This window comes from Podarcis gaigeae (assembly GCF_964106915.1).
Source record: "Podarcis gaigeae genome assembly, chromosome: 13".
NCBI classification, from domain to species: Eukaryota; Metazoa; Chordata; class Lepidosauria; order Squamata; family Lacertidae; genus Podarcis; species Podarcis gaigeae.
Genome location: NC_139689.1, coordinates 39108201 through 39119863, shown reverse-complemented (window position 1 = coordinate 39119863; position 11663 = coordinate 39108201). Strand labels below are relative to the sequence as shown.

The 11663-nt window shown below is 44.2% G+C and overlaps 1 protein-coding gene across 2 annotated transcripts in view; it reads right to left on the bottom strand.

Moving 5' to 3' along the window:
• Positions 1-10610: 10610 nt before the first annotated feature.
• CLEC11A (C-type lectin domain containing 11A) overlaps positions 10611-11663 on the bottom strand; it is an 89212-nt gene continuing 88159 nt past the window's right edge. For both annotated transcript variants that reach the window (XM_083709831.1, XM_083709832.1), the window contains one exon: positions 10611-11392. The gene's annotated coding sequence lies outside the window, so the exon portion shown is untranslated. The remainder of the gene's footprint in view (positions 11393-11663) is intronic.

The window sequence follows — 11663 nt, the reverse complement described above, 5'->3', positions numbered from 1 at the left end:
TTCCAGAAAGACGGTTTTAACAAGGAGTCCGTAAATGACTGTGAAGACCAATTCGGGATCCACAGTGGGGACATTGGTTTCCTGGCGGGAGTTGATCATGGTGTGGATTTGCCAAGCATGCGTTCCTCTTAGCACGTTTCTCCCTTGCGTCCTGAGTTCGAGTGTCTTCAAAGCCCACAAAACCTTTGGTAAAGGCTGTTCTCCAATTTGGTTATGGGGTGCAGCACCCAGCTTCGTTTTCAGGCCGAGGGTGTTTCCAGGTCATGTAGCCAACATGACTAAACGCCTTCTGGTGCAACAGGACACCATGACGGAAGCCAGAGCACACAGAAACACCGTCTACCTTCCCACCACAGCAGTACCTATTTATCTACTTGCACTGGCTTGCTTTCAAACTGCTAGGTTGGCAGGAGCTGGGACAGAGCAACAGGAGCTCACTTTGTCACGGGGATTTGAACCACCGACCTTCTGATCGGCAAGCCCAAGAGGCTCGGTGGTTTAGCCCACAGCGCCACCAGCGTCCTTCCAAATGCTGAAATGTACTATTCTACATCAGCTATAAAAGGTGCAGGAGACCTCTTGCACCTCTCACAAGGAGACTCGGAAGTGTTTAACTTTGGCTGCGTCTATGCCCTTGGATAGAATCAAGTGGGAAATGCTAATGTATGTTTGGTCAGCCGTGTAGGTCTGAATGTATTTACTGCTTTGAGATTTGCATGTTATTCATTTTGGATGAATGCGACAGTGGCTAGGAATCGCAAGCGGGGAATGTATTGCGGTGCTCAGGTCCTTCTTCTTCCAGGGCTATCTGTGAGAACAGGATGCTAGACAAGATGGATCGGCGGGGTTCTTTTTAGGTTTTCAGGTTCCTAAAAGGGCTGCGGAAGGATAGCAGAAATCTGGCAAGTTGCATGAACGAAGACATACCCTGCTCACAAAGGGTGCAGTTTAAACATCAAACGTAGACCTGAATGTAGAATATAGACATTCTCTTTATCTATCTATCTATGAATGAATGAATAAAACTAGATCCATGGCTTTCTCTTTAAAAAAAAATAATTGTACTTTTCAGATATATACATTTCACTGATTTTATAATCATTTATTTTTGACATTTTAAAACTTGACCTCCTTCCCCCTCTTTCTGTGGTTCCTTAAATTTATTTTTAATATCTTCTGCATATCCAAATTCACTTACCGTAACTTGCTCATTTATTTATCTTCTTTAAAGATATACTCTTATGTAACTGCAGGTTATTGCAATAATCCTGCCAGTGGTTTTTATCTGTTTACAATTTTTCTGTAAATATTCAATAAACCATTTCCACTCTTTTATAAAAAGTTTGTTATCTTGATTTCTTATTCTCCCGGTAAGTTTCGCCATTTCTGCGTATTCCATAACTTTTTGTATCCATTCTTTCTTTGCTGGGACTACTACTTCTTTCAATTTTGGGGCAAGTAACATTCTTGCCACTGTAGTCGCCTACATGAATATGTTGCTATACAATTTAGGTACTTCTGTCCCTATAATTCCCAAGAGAAAGGCTTCTGGGTTTTTTTACAAACGTTATTTTGAACATCTTTTTCATTTCATTGTATATCATTTCCCACTAAGCCTTAACCTTACTGCAAGACCACCACATATGATAAAAGGAACCTTCTTTCTCCTTACATTTCCAACACTTATTTGATTTAGTTTTATACATTTTTGCCAGTTTACTCAGTGTTAGATATCATCGATACATCATTTTCAAATAATTTTCTCTTAAACCACAGCATTTTGTAAATTTTATATCCATATTCTGGATCAATGGCTCTTCAAGATTTCAGACAGGGTTCTCTGCCACCCCAATCTGGAGATGCCAGGGCCTGAACATGGAACCTTCTTAGACAAAAGAAAATACTTCTTCACTCAGGCCATAACAGTTAAAGTATGGAAGGAGGATAACACTATCTGTGGCTGCTGACCACAATGGCTGTGCTTTTTTTCCACTGTCAATGGCAGTACACCAGTGCCAGATTTAGGTTTAATGAGGCCCTAAGCTACTGAAGGTAATGGGGCCCTTTAATGTCCAGCTGTCCTTTGTCAACCACTTTTTTTGTGTTGAATATATGCTATATGGTAATTTACGGACCTAATAGGTATCTAAAGCCATTTGCACATGTTGCCATGCAACCAGTCCATGGGAACCATTCATACTATATTTGCAGAAACAAAGAAAGGCAATAGACTTGATGGCAGAATATAGGCAGCCTATATATAGAAAAACCTAGACAGCATCTTAAAAAGCAGAGACATCACCTTGCCGACAAAGGTCCGTGTAGTTAAAGCTATGGTTTTCCCAGTAGTGATGTATGGAAGTGAGAGCTGGACCATAAAGAAGGCTGATCTCCGAAGAATTGATGCTTTTGAATTATGGTGCTGGAGGAGACTCTTGAGAGTCCCATGGACTGCAAGAAGATCAAACCTCTCCATTCTGAAGGAAATCAGCCCTGAGTGCTCACTAGAAGGACAGATCCTGAAGCTGAGGCTCCAATACTTTGGCCACCTCATGAGAAGACCGTGATGTTGGGAAAGATGGAGGGCACAATGAGAAGGGGACGACAGAGGACGAGATGGTTGTATAGTGTTCTTGAAGCTACCAACATGAGTTTGACCAAGCTGCAGGACGCAGTGGAAGACAGGAGTGCCTTCCGTGCTCTGGTCCATGGGGTCACAAAGAGTCAGACACGACTAAACAACAACATATATAGAAAGGAGCAAACCAGTGATATTTTAGGGAGCAGGCTAGCGGGCGGGGCCCATTACTTACATCGTAGGAGCCTACACAACACAAAACACTGTTGCTGTAAGTAGGCTTTAATTTATTTGTTTTTTATCTTATATTTTGGAAATGTACATCCAGTTTTCTCCCCTTTAATTTTTTGTTGGGGCCCCCAAGAGAGTGGGACCCTAGGCTGTAGCTTGTTTAGCTTATACATAAATCTGGCACTGCACCACACCTCTGAATGCAGGTTCCTGGGAATCACACGTGGGAAGAGTGCTGCTGTGTTTGTCTCCTTATTCCAGTCTTCCCATGGGCATCTGCTTGGCCGGTGTGCGAACAGGATGCTGGGCTGGATAAGAGCTTTCACCTGATCCAACAGAGTTATTCTCACGTTCTTATGATGAGGCAATGAAAAATTCCTCTTTAGTAAGGTAAAAAAAAAAGCAAAGCAGTGGAGTCCAAGACAGAGAGGGATTTGTTTGAGGGCAGTCATGACATAGCATGAGCTAGGATCTGAATTCTGGTCTTGGCTAAAACTGCCACTCTACAGCTCAGTTCTCCTCTCCAATACATATCCTCCAGTTTCCCTAAAGGTAAAGGTAAAGGGACCCCTGACCATTAGGTCCAGTCATGGCCAACTCTGGGGTTGCGGCGCTCATCTCGCTTTATTGGCCGAAGGAGCCGGCGTACAGCTTCCGTTTCACGTGGCCAGCATGACTAAGCCGCTTCTGGCGAACCAGAGCAGCACACGGAAACGCCGTTTACCTTCCTGCTGGAGTGGTACCTATTTATCTACTTGCACTTGACGTGCTTTCGAACTGCTAGGTTGGCAGGAGCAGGGACCGAGCAACGGGAGCTCATCCCGTCGCGGGGATTCGAACCGCCGGCCTTCTCATCGGCAAGCCCTAGGCTCTGTGGTTTAACCCACAGCGCCACCTGCGTCCCCTTCTTTAGTAACAAAAAAAAACAAAACAAAAAAACCCACCCTTTTCAATCTCTGCTTTTCACTTTACAACACACAAATGAAGAAAATGTTCAGGCTATTTTCTTTGTTCTCTGATGTGTAACAAGGCAACAAATTGACCCAGGAGGTTCGAGGAGGGTGGAGGGAGGATCACAATTTGTTTCTTCTGCCTTGGTTTCTCCAGCTTCTCTTCTCGCTTCACACACGCAAAAAGCCTGCCTTCTCATTCCTCCAGCTTCTGCACAAGCTAAGATTGGCAGCTGCCACTCAGGAGAGGCAAATGCATCATGCCTGACTAGGCGTCTGTGAAAGAACGGAGAAAGGGCCAGAGCTCATTGGCAGAGCATAACACAGGGTCCCCGGACGTTTCACCGTCTATTCATCCCTGTGCCACTACTTTATTTCTCGCTGCCGCCACCCAGGCCCTACCTGGTACAATACTGAGTCCAGTCAGGGTTAAATTGGAACATAAACTTCTGTTTATTTATTGCAGTTTAACAAGCGTGTGGTTTCATAAACGGTATCGGACAATTACAATCATGGAGTGCCTATCCAGACCTATAACTTCCGCTACCTGCTCTCACTCACTACACCACCTCTTAGATATTTACTTGTCTTCCTAGCTCCTAACTGTTCCTGGCTCAGCTTATTTCGCTACACTAACTCAACCTACCCACAGACTCTATCCCAATTCACTCCCACTCCAACCAACCACCCAACTTCCAACAAACTTTTTATAGTCCCTCAGGTTCCACCCCCTGGGTTCTGATTGGGTAACCTGTTTAACTATTTCACCTCCAGCACTCTCATATGTTAACGTCACAGGCATCTCTAGGTAGGGGCGGGACTATCCCCTGCATAAAAACCTTAGAGAGCTGCTGCCAGACAGTGTCAGTACTACTAGGGGAACCATTGCTCTGACTCAGTGTGAGGCAGCTCCCTGCACTGCTATGCTCATAACTTAAAAAGCAATGATTGGCCTCCGTGCTGTGTTTTGGTACAATGGAATAACTGCGCTAATAATAATACTAATAAATAATAATAAGAAGAAGAAATTTATTATTTATACTCCACCCATCTGGCTGAGTATTCCCAGCCACTCTGGGCAGCTCCCAACAGAATATTAAAAACATTACAGCATTAAATATTAAAAACTTCCCTAAACAGGGCTGCCTTCAGATGTCTTTTAAAAATAGGATAGGTGCTTATTTCCTTGACATCTGATGGGAGGGTGTTCCACAGGGCGGGCGCCACTACCAAGAAGGCCCTCTGTCTGGTTCCCTGTAACCTCACTTCTCACAATGAGGGAACCGCCAGAAGGACCTCGGAGCTGGATCTCGGTGTCCGGGCTGAACGATGGGGGTGGAGACGCTCCTTCAGGTATACAGGGCCAAGGCCGTTTAGGGCTTTAAAGGTCAGCACCCAATACTTTGAATTGTGCTTGGAAATGTGTTGGGAGCCAATGTAGGTCTTTCAGGACCGGTGTTATATGGTCCCAGCGGCCACTCCCAGTCACCAGTCTAGCTGTCGCATTCTGGATTAGTTGTAGTTTCCGGGTCACCTTCAAAGGTAGCCCCACGTACAGTGCATTGCAGTAGTCCAAGCAGGAGATCACTAGAGCATGCACCACTCCAGCAAAACAGTCACACACAGCCTCCAGAATCGCACTCCCTCTGGCTTAGGGCAAGAATGGGGAACTTCACAGCCCAATTAATTGAATTGATTTGTATCCCAAGAGCTCAAGGTGGTATACATAGTTTCCCCCTCCCCATCTTACCCTCAAACAACCCTGCGAGGTAGTCTAAGAGACAGTGGCAGGCCCAAGGTCACCCAGCGAGAATAATGGCTTGAGTGGGGATTTGAACCCTGGTCTCCCAGGTCCTAGTCCAACACCTTAACCACACTCCACCACAGTGACCTGCCAGACCTCCCTTACTTGGCTTGTGAGACCATTTAGGCCAAACCAGACACCCCTGTCCTATACCTCTGATGTTGTATATGTCACCCAGTGTGTGGCAGATAAAGACACTTTCAGATGAAAAGGGATCAGTTGATCATCAGGACTTACAAGTGCCTTTTCCTGTGAGGTTTGATTTCAGACCATGTCAGTGGGAAAGGGCTGCCTGATGTTACTGCGATGGCAGGTGGAACCGCTCTGGCCTGCAACAAACCTTGCTGCAGGCCTGTGTTAAGAGCCCTGCAAGGGAGATGTATACAACCCTGTTTGATAAACCCATTATACAGACATTGCTATCACCTGCCTGGAAGCTCAATGAGTAATCACGATTCAACACAGACGTAAGCTGCCCTGGACTTGGGACCAGTGCTGGATTTACGTATAAGCTAATAGCTTAGGGCCCCACTCTCTTGGGAGGCCCCCAAAAAATTAAAGGGGAGAAAACTGGATATACATTTCCAAAATATAAGATAAAAAACAACTTCTTCATAATTGTATTTGTTCAACAATGACTTTGATAAAATACATCTTTTGTTATGTGCAAATGGCTTTAGATACCTATTAGGTCCATAAATTACCATATAGCATATATTCAACACAAAAAAGCAGCGACAATTTGTTGTTGACAAAGGACAGCAGGACATATAAAGGGCCCCATTACCTTCAGTAGCTTAGGACCTCATCAAACCTAAATCCGGCCCTCCTTGGGACCCAGCAACCAAATATGGATCACTGGTGAGAAACAGCAGTCACTCAGGGCTTTGAGAAACCTCCCTCTGGGCTGCGTTTTTCTCTGATAATTTGATTTGGGAATCTCAGGATGGAGGAAGCCGTGTGGCTGTCCAAATATTCCCACTTCAGATCGTTGCGGAAGAGATTATCCGCTGTTCCTGTGTTCTTGGGTACCACTTGGATTGTTTCGCCATAGCAGGGGAGAACGTATCTTCTCAAATGGGGAGCCTGAAATGGAAACGGATCTTCCACTCAGGCCATGGAAAATGCGCAGGAAGTTCTTCTGCAGTGAATAGCTGATTTCTACAGGTACTTGCAGATTCGTCAGTGCTGCAGCCGGGATCCCGTGAGGGCTGGGCAAACTGGGACCCAGGTGTGGCATTTTGGAACTTGCCCCTTTCCCTGATCTGGGGCTGGGAAATCCATCTGCCAAGGGTTCCAGGCAGTGCCACAAAGGACCCCTGCAGGGTTTAGCGCACCTGCTCCTCGGCTTTCCTGTTGCTCAGTTGGGGAGCAGCACCACCTTCCGGATGATTTGTTCCCTGCAGGGGAGATAACAGGACATTTTAAGTACATCAAAGTTCTGCTAGACACCTCTCGCTGCTGCTGCAAGTATGAAATCTATGATGTCAGATGAATTTCTTTTAGAGCGCAGGTCAGGAAACATGAGCAGGCAAACGGTTAATGTTAACAGCTTCTCTGTTTATTATATAGGATGTAGGTATTGATGCAAAAGGGACGCGGGTAGCGCTGTGGGTTAAACCACAGAGCCTAGGACTTGCTGATCAGAAGGTTGGCGGTTCAAATCCCCGCGATGGGGTGAGCTCCCGTTGCTCGGTCCCTGCTCCTGCCAACCTAGCAGTTCGAAAGCACGTCAAAGTGCAAGTAGATAAATAGGTACCGCTCCAGCAGGAAGGTCAACAGCGTTTCCGTGCGCTGCTCTGGTTTGCTGCAACCCCAGAGTCTGCCACAACTGGACCTAATAGTAAGGGATCCATTTACCTTTACCCATTGAAGCAAAATAAATGGGAAAGTTGATACAAAATTATTGTTGTTGTTATTGTTATTATTATATTATTAGCTTCGGTGGCTCTTGTCTGGTTCTTCCAAGGACTTAGGAGATTATTGGGTTGTTCTTGTTTTTATTATGCATTTCATTATGTATTTTATGCTTTTATATTAAGATTTTATCTTGCGAACCGCCCTATATAGGGTGGTATACAAATAATAATAATAATAATAATAATAAAATAATAATAATAATATAGATTTGAGAAAGAGATAGCACCACCTATTCTAGAAGAGCAAGGGAAAATCAAGGAAGAATGAGCAGAATAAATTGACACACCCAGAATATTTAAACCATTTCCCCAAAAGCATAACCCTCTTAGTCTGTTGCAGCAGAAACAAATATTCTTATGGCACCTTAAAGACTAACAAATTATGGAATAAGTTTGCCTGGACCTGAGTTCAGTTCACCGGATGCATGGAGTGTTATGCTAAATCGGCTAGTTTCTTTTCTACTGGTTTTTCCTCCATTGGTGTATGGGGGGGGGGGGAATACTAGCAGTGAGCTCAGATGGAAAGGAGATACACAAAATACAGACTGTCATGACTGCATTAATACTTTAGGCTTCTATCCAGTGCTAGTCACAGAGCAGACCTGTTGAAGTTAATGTGGTTGTTGTTTAGTCGTGTCCAACTCTTCGTGACCCCATGGACCAAAGCACACCAGGCACTCCTGTCTTCCACTGCCTCCCGCAGTTTGGTCAAACTCATGCTGGTAGCTTCAAGAACACTGTCCAAACATCTCGTCCTCTATTGTCCCCTTCTCCTTGTGCCCTCCATCTTTCCCAACATCAGGGTCTTTTCCAGGGAGTTTTCTCTTAGATCTTGCTTCTCCACTAGGTTTCAAGAGAAGACCCAAAGTCCAGCTTTGGTTCAACAAAGGGCAAGACATGTCTCTGGTTCTGCTGATTCCAGCATCTGCCTCCTGCAGCAACTCTGCAACTCCATCCGCTATTCATATTGCACACTAGAAGTCAGAGCCCAAATCTCATTTAAGCATCAGCTAGGTGCTCAGTTACACACAGTGACACTCCACTGAACTTGCAGCATTAATAATAATAATAATAATAATAATAATAATAATAAGTCGCTTTATCTTGCCCAAGGCAACCCAAAGCAACTTTCAACCAAACAACCACTTCCATGAAGCACCCTTACATTCTTATCCAGTACTGTCCTTACCATATCTACTCGGAAGTAAGCCTAATTGAATTCACTGAGGCTTATGGGAGAAATACAGCCTTTACACGCCCTTTAAAAAAAGAAAAAGATTTTGCATGTGATAGGACCATGGGCGTAGCCAAGGGGGGCAGCTGCCGTCCACTAGATCAAGTAAAACAATAGAAATACTTAATTAACTGACCAATCACGTCGGTTCTGCCCCACCCCCAACAAAAATCCTGGCTACGCCCATGCTCCTGCCCCACTGACAACTCTGGCTACTTTTCTTCTGATTTGCATACATTAGTAACTTGGTATTAATTTAACATTTTGAGATGTGTATTTTTGTAGCATTTTGTTTAAGCTGTCTATGGTTGCTTCCGGTTTTTTATACACCTTTTTAATAATATTAAGCGGTAAAGAAATTAAATAACCAAATCAAAACCATTCCCCTCTATTGGCGAACTGCATTCTGGTCAGCGTGCGAAATAAATTGATTCATTCATTCAATTGCAGGACTGAGAGGTGTTCGCCATGTGGGCTGCCTGCAACCCCCTAAGTCCACCTGCTGCCCTCAGGTGTGTTGGGGGACATACTCTGTTGGCAGTCTTGAAGTAAGATTTGTCGCTGCCAGTCCCCAGTCGGTTTCTGCGCTGAAAATGGTGGAAGGGCACCATCTTTGTCTCAGGCGGCAAAATGTCTTTGGCCGGCCCTGTCACTGAGAAAGGGAAAATGTATCTTTGAGCTATAATCAGTCCTCTGTTTCCTCAGTTCCTTTATTATTGTTATTAAAAAAATAAATAAATGATACAATACAGTCACAGCAAAGAAAAGAACATGGCATTAGGTTTATGGCGCCATTTTACATGGGCTTATAACATTGGAAGCCCAGATAGGTTCTCCACAGACAGGTTTGTGAGGCGGGTAGAGGAGCTTTGACTTTCGTTTCTCCTTGCGTATGAAAAAAAGAGAGACCAGGTTATAAAGGAAAATATCTTTAAGGGGCCCTGGTCTCCCTGATTCCTCTTTTCCTCACTCCTCCTCCTCTTTAGTACAGGCATAGGCAAACTTGGCCCTCCAGATGTTTTGGGACTACAACTCCCATCATCCCAGCTAACAGGAGGCAGTGGTCAGGGATGATGGGAAATGTAGTCTCCAAACATCTGGTGGGCCAAGTTTGCCTATGCCTGACTTAGTACCTCTTAGTATCTCAGTGTGTAAGGTTTAAGCACAGAGAGAATATGTTAAGAGGAGTTAGAGTTAGAGTGGTTGAGAAGACAGTCTGGAGTTAGACGAGAGAGGGAAGATAAGTCTGTGGGTTGGGCTAGTCTGGTGTGAGAGAGGGAGAGAATTTGTTAAGAGGAGTCAGTCAAACAGTTGAGATAATCAGTCAGAAGGTATTAGGAAGGTAAAGGCCGGTAAAGAAACTAAAGTTAAGATACTGACAGGAATATTATCTGAGAAACCATAAACTTGTTAATGTTTGTAAAATAAACTTTTTTTTTTGTTCACTTTTAACAACTGTGTTTTACCAGAGAGTAACTGGTTGGTGGCAGCGGGGAAGCGAGCACAGTGGTGGCACAGGGATCAATAGACCGTTAAACATCCAGGGACCCTTTGTGATCGCCACACCCAGGCTGTGTCCAAATATGGCCCCTCTATCTGGCCTGTGAGACTCTTCTCAGGCCACATCCTTCTCCTCTGGCCACGTCTTGAGGCATCTGATCAAGGCCTGTATTTTAAAATGAGCTTAAAGATTTGCAAATGTTTCATGCCAGGCAGAAAACCAGCTGGCTAAGGACTTTGGCAGATGTTTATCTTCCTGAACAGGGCCCCCCTGATTTATAGCAGGAGACAAAATTCTCAAAGTTGTAAAAGGGAATTACAGGCTGGGAGCAAAGGTTATACTGACCCTACATATTACAGAATACAATCAAGCTGCAAAAACACTAATTAAGAGTTGGTAAATAGTAAGATTTATTGTTTAACAGAAAATAATACTATGTGCCTCCCATCAGACTCTAACCACATTTTCCTAAGGTTAAAGGGCAAGAGCTAATGGGAAAAGCAGCTGGCTGGGAAAGGGGGGTGTAAACTGAAGAGGTTTTACTTTGAAAAGGCCTTTTCTTCTAAAAAGCTATCTATGTTAATGTATGAGATTTGTTGGCTTAAATGTAATTATGCAAAGGATTTAGAAAGTAAGAAATGTTAGATTCTTATGTTAGATTCTTATTTCATTGATGGTGTGTGAGAATGTGAACCCAAGATCTCTGTTTAAGACAGAATGTAAGACCATGAGCCATCTGTTTTAGCCATTTGTTTTGGAATGGAGGGGGAAAGGGGGCAAAAGGTGATCTGGTAATTAAGGTGCCTTGTCGAGGCAAATGTAAGATATATGGCTACTTGTTTGCCATTTATGGATAGAAGGAAATATAGCTCTTTGTCTCCCATAAAAGGTAATAGGAAATGGGTGTATCTTTTATGATTGGTTCTAGCAAACAGCCAATAGGAATTTCAACCAGGACTGATTGGACAGAGGCAGCCAAAGGAGGAGCAAGGGGGCTGGGCTGAGGAAATATAAGTGCTGACCATCAGGGCTGGAGTGGGCAGAGCTTTGGTAACCATATACCACTGTGCCTATCATTTATTTGTCTGACAAATAAATTATTATTTTAATTTCTCTATTGCTGCGTTGAATATTTCATTCCAGCTAAGCGTTAACCACAAGCAGGGTGCTACAGTCTCTCACCAACTCTACTTTGTGTCCTCCTTGAGTATGTGTGTGTGTATGTGTTTGCCGGGTCTCCCTGAACTCTAACCATGCCTCTTCCTTGCCTGGATGGAGGACAGAGAGAGAGAGATACATGAGTTTCTGTGTGGAAAGCAACCTACTGTGAACAAAGATAAAATTCACCTCCATTGCTCCACCCTCTTTTGCCTCTGGCTCTGCCCACCACCACCATATGGCCCCCTGGCAGTTTGCCCTAGTGGAAATTCAGCCCTCAGCCTGGAA